The sequence below is a fragment of the Chiloscyllium plagiosum genome, chromosome 6 (assembly GCF_004010195.1).
Source record: "Chiloscyllium plagiosum isolate BGI_BamShark_2017 chromosome 6, ASM401019v2, whole genome shotgun sequence".
In the NCBI taxonomy this organism is placed as follows: domain Eukaryota; kingdom Metazoa; phylum Chordata; class Chondrichthyes; order Orectolobiformes; family Hemiscylliidae; genus Chiloscyllium; species Chiloscyllium plagiosum.
Window position 1 is genome coordinate 36,557,779 of NC_057715.1, and position 18,565 is coordinate 36,576,343.

General features: G+C 39.0%; 1 long non-coding RNA gene across 1 annotated transcript; it reads left to right on the top strand.

Annotated features, from left to right (window-relative positions):
- Positions 1–1,118: 1,118 nt before the first annotated feature.
- On the top strand, positions 1,119–7,826 carry LOC122550543. Its single transcript, XR_006311877.1, has 3 exons — positions 1,119–1,328; positions 1,892–1,959; positions 7,500–7,826. It is a non-coding gene; the product is annotated as an uncharacterized LOC122550543 (long non-coding RNA).
- The last annotated feature ends 10,739 nt before the right edge of the window (positions 7,827–18,565 follow it).

Sequence of the window (18,565 nt, forward strand, 5' to 3'; positions counted from 1 at the left end):
ATGGCTTATATTTTAAGTTAAATCAAGAGACATATCTTCAAAAGCATTTAATCAAGTAAGAACCCACTCTACTCACTACTGCAGATTCTCTGTAGGCCATACTTAAAACAATTATTAACTTATCTGATTCTGTGCTGTGAACTTTGCCCAACAATTCCTCCAAGGTCAGTTGTGAATTTCACTGTTTGTTGATGTTCCCAGATGCTGTCTGATATCCAGCGATACATGAATTCAAACAGCAAAGGTGGTTGTTCTTGGTTGTCATAAAAGCAATCAGCTAAAGGGTCTTTTTCTAAGCTGTACATCAATCACTCTATACTGTCGTGAGGAACAATGCCAGATTTCTAACAGTTGTCTGTGTACACAACAGTCCCTCAAAAATGGCTTGGGCACAATGAATATTGTTTTTTTTGGTGAATATCCATTAAGCATTATGTTATACAGGAAGCAACATATTTAGTGTTAAGTGGCTGGAGTTGGACCTGAGGAATGCTGTAGGGACAGAGTTAGTGAGGTGTTAATGGAATGCATTTCATATGATATGGCAATAAATCCTTTGAGGCCTCACAGCAAAAAAATCCCTCTATAAATCTCAACACATCCAGCACTGCCAAAACAATGTAGGATGCAATCTAATGAGTCAATGAGTGACTCGTTATTCCTCTGATAGATACTGACCATTTGTCAGTTTCCATTTTAAGTGCAACAATGGGTGTTCGAGGTTTACTTCATGTGATAAGCCACAATAAAGCTTCTTCACAAATATTCCAGAATGATGTTGCAAACTATATAAAAGAAAAGAAAGGACTTGCATTTCTTTTGCACAGTTCACAACCTAGCGTACCCCAATGTACTTTGCAGATGGTGAAATGTATTTGTAGTTTAGTCACAGATCTGATATAAAAGTACAGCAACCAATGTGTACACAACAAACTCCAATTTAATCATGACCGGATGAACCGCTTTAATGATGGTGATTAAAGGATAAATACAGACTAGAACAATGGGGTAACTCAACCTTGAAATTATACCAAGGTGTCAATCACAACTAGCTGTCAAGTCATGATTTTTCATCTCAGCTGAAAGAAAACACATTCTGCATTTAACTGTCATGCAAAGTCAGCTCAGATTTGTTGCACTGAAAGATTCTGGAGTGAGACCTGAACCTGTGCAACCTTCTAACTCAGAGCTCAGTGTTGTATAACTGACACACTATTAAGCAGTGAGAAATTTAATAATAGGTGCAAATGAAATATTTAGTGATGTCATAAGCAATTTTTGAATTCGTGTTGAAGCCGATATGAACTCAAAGAACATTAGGGAAATGGGTAAGTAGATTTTAGAAGTTAATATTTATGAATATTTATTTTTGATAGATTTTAGCAGTTGATCCATTCTAAGCCAATTGCATTCTGAAAGTATTTGTTTTTTTTTAACATGCTAACCATATTCTTGAACTTATCATCATCCATAATAATTATTTGCAAAATCTGCAATAGACTGATGAATAATACGTGGTCCTGCAATTAGTTTTAATGTTGGCCAATACTTCTGGAATGGTAATGTATTCTGCATAAGCATGTATGCTTTCATAGCTTTAGTCGACATTCATTCGGAGCAGCTTGTACATGGTTGAAGCATTCTAACAAGTAATTGTCCATAATTGTGTAGCGCAGAATGGATAAGATAATTGAATATGCAGAGTCAATCAGTAAGCATTAACTTGTCTCACTCTGACTTCTCGGAGTATGTGCTTAATGCAGGATCTAATGGCTAACTCACTGAGAACGCATTTATTAACATTATAACTGTACAACCTAAGATGTAGTAGTCTTTAATGTGTTTGCTTAAACCAGTCTTTTTCATCTCTGATACTTATTTGTATTTGAAGATGTGCATTTGTTGTCAGCACTGAACAACCATGGATGGACTGGAAAACAAATAGCAGTATTTGAACAGGTAATCCAACAGCTCAGTTAATGTATAAAGCAGTTTTGGGCCATATTATTATCACCCTCCTCTCAAAAAGGAAAAATGTCCATATGCTTCAGAGTCAACTAGGTTTGCAATTTGTCCACACAAGGAAGACAATTTAATTAAAAACTCATAATCCATTTGATTTCAGTCAGAAGTCACATGACACCAGGTTGGAGTCCAACAGATTTGTTAGAAATTACAAGCTTTTGGATCACTGCCCCTTTATCAGGTGTAAAAGGAGCATATGAATCGGAATAGGCGATTCAATCCCTTGAGCTTGGTCTGCCTTTCAATGAGATCAATATACGTGCCTGTAGCTCATATCCTCTACTACCTTTGCTGAGCAAAAAAGGTTTCTATCTCAGATTTAAAATTAACAACAGATCAGCATCCACTGCCATCTGTGGAAGAGAGTTCAAAACATCTATCACCTTTTCTATGCAGAAGTGTTTCTCACCTAAATGGTCTGGCCCTAATTCTCCGACTATGCCCCCTCCCTCCCCAATCAGTGAAAATAGCATATCTTTAATTATCTTGTCTTTTCCTGTTAATATCTTGAAGGCTACAATCAGATCATCCTCTAACCTCCTAAATTCTAGACTCATCTCGGCAAAAAATGAGTAAAACTAACTGTTTGGGCCATTTGTATGAACTGGAGATAAGTCAGATATAGAAAGGTCTAACTTCTGATTTCAACTGCTCCTAAAAAGCATGGCTGGGCATTTATCATATCAAGTTAGAGAAGGCATATTCTCATTGTTCCTATTTGTAGAGGCAGAGTACACCTGTAGAGATCTGAGGAACTTTGACAGATACTGTCAGTAGACCAAGGTGGTGAAGGTCAGGGATCCTTTCAAGGGATGAGGATGTTACAGGTATCTTTTGGGGTGATAGTTAGCGATCCTTTGGGGTGAAGTACAGGTGCAATTAGGACTGCTATATGTGGAGAAAATTGAACATGCAAAACGCACAAACTCCTTAGATCGGTCCACTATGTCAGAAATAGTCAAGAAGTGTTTAAAGATATCAGTGTTATGGACTAGGCCAGACCACTCAAAACATTCTGAATCAGGCAGCCCAGACAAAAACTTTGCAATTTGTTTCGGTAAGTATACAGTGAAATTTACCCAGAGTAAGTTAGCTAGTTTGACTACCAGGTTTTAAAGCAGACAAAATATTATTCATCAAACTACAAAATGAAACACAAAGAACAGATTAAAGTACCCCTACAGAACTCTGTTTATCCAAACCAGACTTAATTATGCTATTTTGAATATACACAATAGTCTCAATAAGCAAACCCCCTTAAAAAGCAGTTAATGTGGAACAAATGCTGAAGTTGAAGTTAGAAGGGCAGAAGGAGAGAGAGAGCTTTGTAACCTGTTTCCACACAGCTGAACTCCTAATAAGTTCTGGATTAAACTGCTCAGCTAGAGAGCTGACCACTCTCCTTTCATTATATAGGTCACTTTTAAAACATGACCACTTTGGCCTGAAGTCTCATCAGTTTACATATAAACAAAAGGCCTCACAACATCTTTTCCATCTCTGTACCAAACGGGTCACCTTGGAGTCGAGAGGGTTTTATGGCCTCTCTGAAAGAAACCAAGGACACAGTATCTTTAAGAAAATGAACAGCTTTTAGAAAAAAGGGACCAGCTTTCTAACAACAGTTGTTAACCTGCCAATAAGTGTCAAGATCTTTCAAGAGGGGTAAACGAAAGTCAACTGTCAAGATATATTAACAAGTGTCAAAAGTTGATTTATTAAAGGAAATTGCCTTTCTCAATAGATTTTAACTTGCAATGAAGGACTTTACATAATAGAATTATATATTTATCTCATATCTACATGGACACCTGTGGATATTCAATAAGTTGACATGGCTTACAAAGGAGGGAATGGAGGGGCTGTAATAAAGCACTAAGTTATTACTGCGTCTGAGTAGTCATGAGGCATGAATAGAAGGCATTAGGCTGCATGGTTTAGAATGTGGGTCATGGATTTTGATGACATTTGAGGATATTAGGGATAAGAATTAGAGGAATATTTCTCATCATTTGAAAAGATAAGGTATTCCTTTGTATCTGCTCCTGGCATACTGTTGGTGGAGGCAAGGTTGCCTTAGCTCAAGGTAAGACATTTTTGGTAGAGATAAGACAACCTTGGGATAGTGAAAGGCACATTTAAGCAACAAAAAAAAGCGTAGATGTATGGGATTAAGGAATTGACCAAAAGCAACAATATTGTAGAATTAAATTCCAAGGAAAAAATAACCTTTCAGAGCACTTGTTCACATAATATCATTGTATGATTTATGCTCCGTGACTGATGACTGTTTTTCTAAAGTATAATTTTAACAATGGGACACCTATCTATTAAATATTTTGATGGCCACCTTCAACAACTTATTGAATAGAATTTTTTTTGTTATTTTAGATTAAAAACTTAAGTGAAATTTTGCTTCTTGAAAGGGATTCAAGAAGAAGTTTGATTTTATTCACTCATTTTTGTTGTTGATAAAATTATTTCATTCCAATTGTGACACCATCAGTAGGCAATATCAGCACGTTTCTTGAGGTTGATGCATTGTGGACATATTAGTTGAGTTGACATAGAGAGAGAAACACAAAGAGAAAGAATGGTTTGGTGAGGGGCATGAGTTCATTTAAGTTGGCCAAAGGTCTTGAAGGATAATTGAAGGCAACAAGTTACTGAATGGATCAGATGGGATAAGAGGAAATAAATAGATGGCATATGGTAGCAAAGGGACTTTTCAAAGCCATAGGAGATGTACAGATGGACATACAAGAACATGGGGTCAAAACAATGGATTAAAGATAAATAAATGTAGGGTAGAATGGATGGGAAGGCTGTAAGGTTGAGGTGGATGATGCAACAACTTGTTAAATTAACATATTAAAATTCAAGTCTCATGATACCAAGAGTCATCATAAAAGCTAAATAGTTTATAAAAAAGTAGATAAATATCTCCAATTTACCTGTCATTTTAGACACATTAACAGAGAATTGTCCAGATTTCTGTACTTAATAAGAATTGCTATTCATTACAAATAAATAGATCTAACTATAGATAAACAACTATGAAATCTCAACATATAACTTTACTAGTTAAAACTCTAACCACCTTCTTAAATTCCCACAACACACATATACAGATGGACGCAAAAGAAAGGTAGTTATAGGTAGACAGAAAAAAGCAAAATTGGTAAAGACGTTTGAGGGTCCCTGTGCCAGGATACATTGAATTGGATATTTGACTTGCCGCTTCTCAAACTCTCTTCTTTAGGTAGTTTCACTTGCTATCAGGAGGCACAAAGGAATTGGTTCACAACATATAAAGTCACTGACTCATTTACAAAGAACAACAGCTTACTGCCATTGGAGAGGGAAGATAAATTGGTTTTCCTAAGGTTTTAGGTATATTTTCACTGCAGAGACAAGGAAATCTGTAGGCTTCTGATTATAGCGTTCAGATTCATATCGTTAAAACTATTCAGCTATCTAGAAGCCAATCACAGAGTTGTTGACAGAACAAGGCTTTTATCATTGACAATTGGTCATCATTTCACCAAGCAACCAGTTATTTTTTTGCCAGCTGGTTCTTGTTCCAATTAGCCTGTAAACAAATATCCCACACTTATTGAATAAACAGTACTTTAAAAAATTCTTAGTAGGGTGGTTTTAAAATATGCAATGATCCCATCCATGTTCTTGTATTTTTTTACAATTTCCTTTTTCAAATACAGTGCACAATCAAAAACAGAAAAGTAAACAGTACAATCTTTCCAAGAGGCAGAAAATATGCTGAATGTTTTGATCTTTATTTTCAAATTGTGACTGCAATGCTCAAAGGCAGGCTTTCAGCCAAACCTATCTTATGAACTGGCAGCATTTAAGGCTGTTCCCGATTGCTGAGTCTGACTCCTAATTCAGTCAGCACCTCCATTGAAAATTGAGAAGGTGAGTAGCCATTGTCAAAAGTCAGTTTCAAGAAGTTGATATTTCTCCCACCTCTGCAATCTTACCACGGAATGAAAATCAAAGCCCCTGTGTCCGTTTGTCAGGGGCATAATTTGCTTCAAGTGAGATGATGGCAGAGTAGGATGCTCCTGCTGGAGCTCCTCTGCTTCACCAGTTCCTTTTCCGTTTTTTTCTTTTCTACAGTTTTTATTATCCCTTCGCACCCTGCCATCCCAATTTTTTACTTCTTAAACTTACCCGGAGAGAATGGAAATGAGTCCAAGTCCAGCTTGTCATGGGAGATGAGTTGGAGACTATATCAGCGTGGGAGGCAAGTCCCGGAGATGAGTCCTGGCTGGAGCCCGGTGTGGGAGGCAGTCTGAGCCTAGGCTAGCCAGGGAAACACATCCTGGAGGTGAGTAGCAGGCCGGAGCCCAGAGCAGGAGGCAGTCCAAACCTTGGCCGGCCAGGGAGCCAAGTCCCAGAGGCGAGGGCCAGAAGCCAGCAGGTGGAGACAGAGAGATCTCATGGTTTGGAGCCTAGTGGGCATTGATTCATAGAAAAATAATTTAAGTACATTTTAAAGATACTTTTTATTCTTATTCTAGATTAGGAGTAATTTCAGTGCTTTTAAAACTTTGTATTACTATGCTAGACTATTTATTTTACTCTTTCAGTTTTGTAACAAACACTTAAAGTATCTGTACCTGAGTGCCCTGTACCTAAGATGGTGCCAAAATTGCAACTTTTCACAGCACTCATTTGAGGCTATTCAATTCAGTTCAATTCAGTTAAAGGTGAGACTGATTGCAGAGATTGCACCTTTTATGTGTGCTCAATTGCTGGCAATTCCGTCCCCTTTAATACAGGACAACAGAAAAATCCACTTTTGTTTTGTTTTAACAAATATTCAGAGCATTATGTAAGGCTGCTTATTCAGCCAATGTCTGCAAATGTCACTTTCTTTAAAAAAATCAATTTTTTTTTCTTTCCATGGGAATACTTCATTCAATTAGTTTCATGTTTATTTTTTTCTAGTTTCTGTCCAATGAACACTGCAACGCAGAGGGATCACTTCTCCAGTTCTCAATGAAAACACTTACATTTATACTGTAATATAAATATTGGAATTTTACTTATGAAAAATTTCAGAAAACAGCAATCACAAAGAAATGAAATAAACATTTCTCAATTGTTTTCATTTTTGCACTGGGATCTGACAAGTAGTAAGTTTGATTGTAAACTGCATCTTTTGGAGAATATATACTATAATCAAGTATACTATGATAAATATAAGACAAAAATAAAATAGAACAATTTTTTCCTGTACCCGCTCATGTCACCCCTTTCCAGCCTCTCTCATCCTAAAGTTATCTCTAACCGTGGTTACATTTTCAATGTAATACTGATAACTATTTTGTTTTAAATCCTTCAAAAAGTACTCTGTTGCACCTAGAGCTTCTGAAATATGATATTGAAATGAAATCTGCTTTTTTTCCCTGTTTTTACACCTATGCTAACCGTGTTCCAAACCAAAGTCCACATATTCTATTCATGGCTTTTGAGCAGAAGCAATTGCAACAGAGAGGAAACATTAGCGGATGTATGCTAACGAGTGTCGTTAAGTAATGCATTGATGCCGAGGCTAATTTTATTACTCCATCCACGAATACTCCATTGATAATGCCGATTGGAAGAAGTACGAATCAAAAGTTTCACATTGTCCAGTTTCTTATCCAGCATGACATTTAATTTACTATTAGGATAAAGAAGAAAATATGTGTCAATGACAGTGTTAAGTAGTACCTGGAAGTACTCAGGGATGCGCTCATAAGAACAGGGTACGATGCTCAACTCATCGACCGCCAGTTCTGATGTGTCACAGCAAGGAACCGTAATGACCTCCTCAGGAAACAGACACGTGCTGCAACCGACAGGGTACCCTTCATTGTTCAGTACTTCCCAGGAGCTGAAAAACTACGCCATGTACTTTGTGACCTGCAACACATTATCAATGAGGATGAGCACCTTGTCAAGACCTTCTCCATACCTCCACTGCTCGCCTTTAAACAACCACCAAACCACAAACAGATCATTGTTCGTAGCAAGCTGCCTGGCTTTCAGGACAACTCCATACAACCCTGTCATGGTAGGCACTTCAAGACGTGTCAGAGTTTGGACATGGATACCACCATTACACGTGTGGACACCTCCCACCATGTATGTGGCACGTACGCTGTCCGTCTTAAACATTGCAGGCAAGGATGCCCTGAGGCATGGTATATTGGGGAAACTGAGCAAAAGCTTCAGCAACGGATGAATGGGCACCACACAACAATCAAAAGAAAGGAGTGTTCCCTCCCAGTTGGGGAACCTTTCAGCGGTCCAGGACATTCGACCTCGGACCTTCGGGTGACCATCCTCCAAAGTGGACTTCAGGACAGGCAGCAGCGAAAAGTGGCCAAGCAGAGGCTGATAACTAAGTTCGGTACCCATAGGGAGGGCCTCAACTGGGACCTTGGGTTCATGTCACACTACAGGTGACCACCATTGCACTATAGATACACACACAGACACTCCTACACACACACATACACACGGACACATATATACACAGACACTCTCACACTCCCTGACAGACACACACATTCCCACAATCACACATGCACCACCTCACAGACTTAAGACACTCTACATGCACACACACACATATACACTCTCTCTCACACTCACAAACCCCCAACCCAGACTGACAGACAGACACACACACACGCCTATACATATACATTTGTGGGGTGAATTTGTACTTGCAGAGTTTTATTGTACTTTTCTCAAAAACTGCATGAATTCATGTACAACTCTGTTATCTCACTTTTTAGATTAGAATCAATCTAAATATCATGGCACAGACAGAACACAGGGGGATAACACCTTCAACATATTGTCTAGCTAACACCAACTGTTACAGTTAACCTGAGAATGCAACTTTTTTTAAAAATTGTGATTTACACATGAAAGAAATGAAACTATCATGGTATTCAAACAGATGAAAGACTCAACAGACAATCAAGGTATTTTTCAATGTATAATCCCAGTTACATCACATTGTAAACTTTTGCTATAAATTCTGTGCCTTACAATTGTGTCTTCCACATCCACCTGATGAGGGAGCGGTGCTCTGAAAGCTAGTGTGCTTCCAAATAAACCTGTTGGACCATAACCGGGTGTTGTGCGCTTTTTAACAGTGTCAATTAGGTAATGCAATTGAGAACCAAGAGGGATACAAAACCTCAGGGGTGAGGTGAAAATGTAAATAAGAGAAGCAGTGAGGAATTATAATAAAAACAGCAGCTAACATGTCAGCAGTCAATCCAAAGTCTTCTGAAGTGAATAGTGAAGAAGTGGTAAATAGTGGTAAGTAAATAATGAAGGAGTGGTAAAAGGAAGAATAGGATAATTGGAGATCAAAAAGTGATTTTACACATGGAGGCAAAAGACATAGTTGAGGTGTTAAATGAATACTTTGCATTTGTCTTTACCAAGAAGTTAGATGATGGGACAAGGTGAAAAAAGAGGTAACTCTGTCACTAGAATGGTTTATAATTGATAAAGTAGCAGTGTTGGAAAGTCCATTGACACTTGAAGTTGACTATGGCCATATGAGATCCAAAAGACCATAAGATTAAAAGAAATTGGAACAGGAGTGAGCCATTTGACTCTTGAGCCTGCTCTGCCATTTAATAGAATCATGGTTGCTCCAAAATTCCTCACATTCATTTTCCTGTCCTTTCCCTATAGCCCATGATTCTCCTACTGATCAAGAATCTATCTACCTCAGCCTTACATATACAAAAGAACTCCGCCCACACAGATCTCTGTGGTAAGAAGTTCCAAAGACTCAGAACACTCTGAGAGAAAAAAAATTCCTCCTCATCCTGGGTTTAATTCGCATCCCTTTATTCTGAGACTATGCCCTCTGCTCCTTGACTCTCCCATGCAGTGAAACATCCTCTCAGCATTTATCCTCTCAAACTCATGAATAATCTGATATTTCAATGAGGTCACCTCTCATTCTTCTAAATTGCAATGAGTATAGTCTCAAACTGTTTAGCCTTTGCTCATAAAACAATAGGACGATGAATCTTTTAATAGTCTCCATCCAAAGATGCTGCAGGAAATGAGTAGAAATTTCAGGGCCATTAAATAATAATCTTTTAGTCTTCCCTAGAACTGATGGACTCCCTTTAAGCTATATATTTCTTGTTTTCCTTCCTCTTAAATTATTCAAAATGGCACCAAATCTTGGTGAAAGATGAAAGCTTTTCACAGTATTTTAATGAATTATTACTGTAAAGTACACATCAGTAAAATCATTCATTCATTCAGGGAAGCTGCCAGAAAACTGGAGAAGTACAAATATTATAGCCACTTAAAAAAAAAAGTTGGAATCCCAGCAAATACAGACCAGACATTTTAACATCTGTGATGGGGACACTTCTAAAACAATTACTTGGGACAGAATTAGTAATCCTTTTAGAAAAGGACAGTTGATTTGGAAGAGTCATCATGGATTTCTGAAGGGAAATTGTGCTTAACTAACTCACTGCAGTTTTTTGAGAAAGCAACAAGAAGTTTTAATGAGGATAACACTGCTGATGCATAGACGTCCAGAAGGTATTGGATAAAATGCCAGAAGTCACCTGACACCAGGCTATAGTACAACAGGTTTATTTGAAATCACAGCTTTTGGAGCGCTGGTCTTTCATCAGGTCAAGTGATGAAGAAGTAGTGCTCTGAAAGCTTGTTGTCTCAAATACACCTGCTGGACATAACCTGGTGTTGTGTGACTTCTGACCTTGCCCAACCAGTCCAACACTGGCACATCCACATCATGGATAAAATGCCACTCAACAGACTTTTGCGAAAAGTTTTCAGCCATGAACTAAAGGGGCAGTAGCAATGTGGATACAAAATTGGCAGAGCAATATAAGACAGAAATTAACAGTCAACGGATATTTTCCAGGCTCAAGGGAAATTTGTAGATGAATTTCCCAGAGTTCACCATCAGGACACATGCTTTTCTTAACATAATAATGATCTTGATCCTGGTGTACAGGGGACAATTTCAAAGCTTGCAGATGACACAAAACTTGGAAGAATTGTAAAATGAGGAGGACAATGTAGAACTCCAAAAAGACATAAATAAGTTGGTGAAGTGGGTAGGCAGGTGGCAGAGAAAGTTCAATGAAGAGGCCTATGTGGTAATGTATTGTGATAGAAGGAACATTGAAAGACAATATAAAATGGAGGTGCAATTCTCTGGGAATGCAAGAGCAGAAGACATGGCTGTACAAATATAATGATCATTGAATGTGGCTGAACAGGTGAAAAGCACAGTTAATAAAGCATACTGTATTCTGGTCTTTATTAATAGGAATAATTATTAATAGTTTAGTAGCAAGGAAATAAAGTTGAATTTGTATAATGCATTGTTAGGCCTCAGCTGGCATATAGTGTATCGTTCTACATATCACATTATAGGAAAGATGTGAACTCATTCAAGAGAATGCACAGGCAATTTACAAGCATTATTCCAGTCATAAACAATTTCAGTTAGCAGGATAGATTGAAGGAGTTGGGACTATTCTCTTTGGAAAGAAGACTAAGATGAGACTTGATAATCCTGAGCTAGTTGGATAGAATGGATAGGGAGAAACTTTAACATTTTACGAGAAACAAGAATGATTGGGCATAGGTTTAGAGTGATTTGTAAAAGGAGCAAATGTGATGAGAATAAACTTTTCCACACAGTGAGCAGTGAGTATAGAATTCACTGCCTGGAAATATGTTGGTCAACTAAGATATACAAAAGGGCACCGAATGATTATTTGGATAAAAATTCGGTGCAAGTACACAGGGAAAAAGCAGCAAGTTGGCACTGGGTAATGATAGTCATTTAAAGAGTTGGCGCATATAAAATGAGTTGACTGGCTTTTTTCTGAGCTGCAATTCTGTAGTCTTCCCTGTTCAAGTTATCAGATTGAATTTTCTGAATAGTAAAAGTATTCAGGAGGCAGCTTTTTTTTGAGATTCCAATTCCACTTACTGCTAGTGCTTCCACCAGATTAATTTCATGGTAAACAGGCAATTGACAGACAGTATCTGCATTTAGCATTCAATTAGGAACTGCAGGTGGTTCCTGAGATGCAGGAGGTAAATAAAGTATGACCCCCTACAAGGGAGACTGGATGCCTTCACTACATTGCCATACACAGCCAGATCATGATGAGGAAGGGAAGACAGTGGCTATGTCACAGATGTATTGGTATCACAAATTATCTTATGATCTTCCACTTCCTTCCATAACAGGGATAAGCCTTTTTTCCTTATTGTTTTATTTTTATTCCTCTTCCCTTTTGAAACAGGCTGCAAATATATTTACTTCAAACCTTCTGTTTGTCAAGTCCAGTTTTCAAATGATCTGCAACAAATTCTTTATGTTTTAAAAAAATCATATTTATTCAAACACTCAAAACCCCAGGAAATAAATTTTCACAACACAGACACATTAGGATACAAAGAAAAGATAGAGAAATTGAAGAAATGAAAGTACAATTATGAATGAATTTTTGAAAAAAGGGGCATTAATTCATGTGGAGTAAGTTAATGCCCAGGGACAGTCCTTGCAGTTTGATGTTCTGGAAGAATTCATTTTTGCAGGAGTTTGAATGCAGATGGATGCAGTTGAATGTAATTAGAATTAGTTCACTAGAATTGATTCATTTTTCAGGCAAAATATAGGGTTTTTTGTGGAAATCAGATTTAAAGACAGGTCAATATTTGAGGCATGATTTAATTGAACCTGCTGGTTGTGTGTTTTAATATTACATAGCAAACTGGGAAAAATGTATTCAAAACTGTATACTTAAAATAGCTCAAAAACCAGAATTTTCAGTCTTGTGAAAGGGTTCCTGGTTGGAGTAAATGTACTGAATAAGATGGTGTTTTTGTTTTGTATCAATGTGTTTAGTAAGAGGTAACTATGGAGCCATTAATACCACTTCAGTTATGATGAGTTTCAATGGTGTCCAATGGTTTTCCTATCAACAGTTTTCAGAAGTGGCAGGCATAGACATATTGGGTTATATATTCCAATAGCAACGCAGTTGGAGTAGAAACACAGGCTGGACCAGTGCACCAGGATTATGCAGAATCACAGATTCAGCTGACTTCATGTGAATTGCCGTGATATCTGGAACCTTAAAAATATCCTTTAAGTTAGACAATTCAGAGGGTTCCAAATCACTTAAGCTAAATAGTGACCTAGGAATTGCTCTAACTCCTGGAGAACTATTAAACAGATTCCCTGACTCCCCATTCAACTTCACTTCCACTAACCTTTACTCAGTCTCTAGATTATCTCCAACTTAATTCTCCATTTTCCTCTTGACCTGACCCATGTAGATTAGAGATGACTTCAGAACCAATAGTCTCCTAATGCCAGCCTTACCCCTAAGTTCTATGTCGCCCTGTGTGCAAAGTGACCTTTTGCTCCAAAGTGCTGGAGTAGATTTTGAGGTCAGCCTGATAATGTGGTGATGCTGATCGTTTGCTGATGGCAACTTCAAAGGACAGATGGTGGAGGAGGATTTTGTCCATAGACCATTAAAGAACTCATTGTTGAAGAGACATTATACAATGGAAGCCTGGGGAAGCTAGCAGTGATTTAGCATTTGCTTGGTAAATGCTTTGATTCTTAAATTAGGAATTTTCACTAAGTAATTTCTTGGTAGAGGAGGGTAGTTGTGCAATCTGCATATAAGTAATATAAGATTAGCTAATGATGAGATGCAAATGCATGAAATGTGGAAGTCACCACTTATTTGTCAGATTCAGAATTCAACATTTAAGATTTAATGGGAAAATCATAGTCATATTTCTTGACATCTAGATTCAACTTTTTATAATCTCTCCACATTTTTACATCTTTCTCGACATTGGCCATACAGTGTAGGGCTGGAATAATTCCATCTAATGTTTCTGCAGGGTTGATGACTTCCGCAGCATGCCATGCTGCTACGATCTGGAAGATTTCATGCTCTTGATAGCATCTTCTACTTTCTTTATTTGGAGTGTTACTTGCAGCAGCACGTCAGCAACATATGCCTGCTTCTACGTTACATCCATATGGTATCACTGGAATCACAATGACATTATTTGAATATACTTTGCAGCATATAATTGTGGCTTTAGGATTGTATATTGAAATGCTTGTGATATGGTGGCAAGGAGTGCTTAAGACATCACTACATCACTGTCGTGTTTCCCTCCTGCCCTCCTGCCCTCACAAAAAAAAATGTGGAGGAGTAAGAAATAAGGCTAAGGCTCGAGACGCTTAGGAAAGCGGCGGCTCAGCAATAATTACAGATAAGCTCAGGTAAAATCCTTTTTAACTTTCCTTTGTACAACAGTTAAAATGGCAGTTAGGGAAGTCACATGCTCCTCCTGTAGGACGTGGGAACTCAGGGAGACTTCCATTGTCTCTGATTACTCTACCAGTGGGAAGTCCACCCAGATGCAGCTCCTGGGAGACCACGTTGGGGAGCTGGAGCTGGATGCACTCAAGATCATCCAAGATGCTGAGCGCTTCATCAAAAAGAGTTTTATTGAGGTGGTCACACCTAAGGTGCAGGCAGAGAGTATCTGGGTGACCACCAGGAAAGGCAAAGAGAGTAGGCAGGAATCCCTTGTGGCCATTCCCCTCAAAAACAAGCGTACCAGTTTGGATACAGTTTGAGGCGAGATGACTCAGGGGAAAGCAGCAGTAGCCAGGTTGGTAGCACTACTACTGCCTCTGGGGCACAGCGGGAAAGGGTAAGGACAAACTGGACTTTAGTGATAGAAGACTCGATAGTTATGGGGACAGATTGGAGATTCTGTGGCTGCAAACGGGCGTCTGGGATGGTATGTTGCTTCCCAGGATGTCTCTGAGCAGGTGTAGAGCGTTCTCAAAGGGGAGGATGAGCAGCCACAAGTCATTGTGCATGTTGGCACAAATGACACAGGTGGAAATAGGGATGAGGTCCTGTGGAGTAATTATAGAGAACTAAGAAAAAAACTTAAAAACCAGGACCTCATTGGTAATAACTTCTGGATTATTTCCAGTGCCATGTGCTAGTGTGGGTAAGAACAGGAGGATATGGCAGATAAATGTGTGGCTAAAGAATTGGTGCTGGGGGCAGGGATTCAGATTTTTAGATCATTAGGATCTTGGGCAAAGGTGACCTGCACCTGAACTAGAGGGAGACCAATATCTTGGTGGCCATGTTTGCTCATGCTGCAAGGGAGGTTTTAAACTAGTTTGGAGGGGTTGGGATCCTCAACTTACAGGGAGGCAAGTGCGAGACTCGAAGGAGATACAGTGATCAGAAATAGTACGTTGTAGGGACCGGTCAGGCTGGAACAAGGAATGCCTGTTGGATTAAATTACATTTGTTCCGATGCAAGAGGGCTGATAGGTATCGCTGGTGAACTCAGGACGTGGATAGGTTTGTGGGATTGGTATATTATAGCCATTACAGAAACATGGCTAAGGGAGGGACAGGACTGGCAGCTTAATGTGCCAGGTTACAAATGCTTTAGGCAGGACTGTGGTGGTGGAAGGATGGGAGGGGGAGTTGCAGTTTTGATTAAGGCGAGTATCACAGCAGTAATCAGAGATGAAATAACTGAAGGATCATCCATAAAGGCCTTTATGGGTGGAGCTAAGAAACAAGCAGGGAATGGCGATGTTGTTGAGGTTGTATCATAGGTCCCCAAATAGTCAATGGGATTTAGAGGAACCAATATGTAAGGGGAGACTTGCAGGAGCAATAAGGTTGTCAAAGTGGGGGTTCTATTAATTTTAAAATAGTTATGGAGAGGGACAAACATATTGAAGTACTAAATTGGGGCAAGATGAATTTTAATGGAATTAGACTTGAGATTGCAGGGGTTAATTGGAATAGTTTGTTTGCAAGTAAAGGATTGCCTGGCAAATGGGAGGACTTTAAAAGTGAGATATCTAGAGTTCAAGGTCTATATATTTCTGTGAGGGTGAAGGGCAAGGTTGGCAGGAATAGGGAGCCCTGGAATGGCAAGAGATATTGAGTCTTTGACCAGAAAAAAAAATGTGTCTCAGGCACAGGCAGCTGGGATCAAGGGAATCCTTGGAGATATACAGGAGTTTACTGAAGAAGAAAATCAGATGGTGAAAAGGGGCACAAGATAGCCTTGGATGAGAAGATTAGGGTGAATCCAAAGAGGTACACTAAATACATTAAAGGAAAAGGAATAACTAGGCAGAGAATAGGGCCCCTCAAGGACCAAACTGGACATGAATGTGTAGAACTACAAGAGATGGGTGAGGTTTTCAATTAATATTTTTCCTCTGTGTTTATTGTGTAGAGAGACACAAAGATTTGGGAACATGGGGAAGTTAGTGGTCATATCTTGGAGACAGTCCATATCACAGTAGAGGAGGTATTGGATGTATTAGAATGTATGAAGGTAGATAAATCTCCTAGTCCTGACCAGATATATCTAAGAACACTGCAAGAGGCTAGAGAAGAAATTGCGGGAGCCCTACTGATATTTTCGCGAAATCGTTAGACATAAGTGAGGTCCTGGAAGGCTGGAAGATAGCGAATGTGGTGCCTTTATTCAAGATGGACTGCAAAGAAAAACCAATAAGCTTAAAATCTGTGGTGGATAAGCTACTTGAGAAGATTCTGAAGGACAAGATACACATACATTTTGGAAAGAAAAGGTTTGACTAGGAGTAGGCAGCAAGGCTTTGTGAGTGGGACATCATGCCTCACAAATATGTTAGAGTTCTTTTGATAAAGTGACCAGGAAGGTTGACAAAGACAGGGTGATAGATGTACTCTATATGGATTTCAGTATGGCCTTTGATAAGGTTCCACATGGCAAGCTGCTCTGGAAGGTTAGATCATGTGGAATCCAGCGCATGCTAGCAAATTGCAAACAAGATTGGTTTGATGGTAAGAAGCAGAGGGTAATAGTGGGAGGATGCTTGTTGGACTGAAGGCCTGTGACTAGTGGAGTGCCTTAGAGCTCAGTACAGGGCCTATTACTGTTTGTTATCTATATCAATGATTTGGGAAAGAATGTACAAGGCATGATATGGGGAAAGAATAAAAGGGAACCACTTTTTTATACAAAGGGTCAACTTTTTTATACAAAGGGTCGTATACATATGGAATAAACTGCCATTGGAAGTGGTTGAAGTGGGTACATTAACACCCAGGCATTTGGATCCATACATGGATAGGGAAAGGTTAGAAGGATTTGGGCCAAGTGCAGGGAAATGGGGTTAGCGTGAGCAGACATTTTGGTCAGCATGGACCAGTTTGCGCTGAAGGATCTGTCTCCATGCTGTAGGACTCTATGACTCTAGAAACATATCAGTTATGATCAAATGGCAGAGCAGACATGATTGATTGAATGACCTAATTTTGCTCCTAAAATTTGTGGTCTTATGACCTACTGACTTTATCTGTTACATCATCGTGCTTCAGCACCAGAAATGCAGTCATTATTTGTTCATTTCCCAAATAAAGCAAAGCAGGTGACTGAAGTGTCAGTGGGGGAGCACTTTGGGGCCACCATAATTCTATTAGTTTTAAAATAGTGATCAAAATGGATAGACCGGATCTAAAAGTTGAAGTTATCAATTAGAGGAAGGCTAATTTTGATGGTATGAGGTAAGCACTTTCTAACGCTAGTTGGGGGCAGATGTTCGCAGGCAAAGGGATTGCTGGAAAATGAGAAACCTTCAAAAATGAGATAATGAGAGTCCAGAGGCAGTATATTCCTGTTAGAGTGAAAAGAAAGGCTGGTAAGGTGTAGGGAAAAATGGATGACTAAAGAAATTGGGATTTTGGTTAAGAGAAAGAAAGAAGCATATGTCCGGTATAGACAGGAGAAATCAAATCAATCCTTACAAGACTTTAAAGGTGGGAGGAGTATATTTAAGAGGAAAATCAGGTGGGCAAAAAGGGGACATGAGATAGCTTTGGCAAATAGGGTGAAGGAGAATCCAAAGGGATTTTATAAATACATTCAGGACAAAAGGGTAACTAGGGAGAGAATATGGCCCCTCAAAGATCAGCAAGGCAGCATATGTGTGGAGCTACAGGAGATGGGGGAGGTACTAAACAAGCATTTTGCATCAGTGGAAAAGGACTTCGAAGATGTAGAATGTGAGGAAATAGATGGTGACATTCTGAAAAATCTCCATATTACCGAGGAGGAGGTGCTGAATGTCTTGAAATGTTTAAAAGTGGATAAATCTCCAGGACCTGATCAGGTGTACCCTCAAACTGTGGGAAGCGAGGAACATGATTGCTGGATCCCTTGCTGAGATATTTATATCATCGATAGTCACAGATAAGATGCCAGAAGACTGAAGATTGGCTAATGTGGTGTTACTATTTAAGAAAAGTGGTAAGGAAAAGCCAAGGAACTATAGACCGGAGAACCTGACATCGGTGGTGGGCAAGTTGTTGGAGGGAATCCTGAGGGACAGGATTTGCATGTTTTT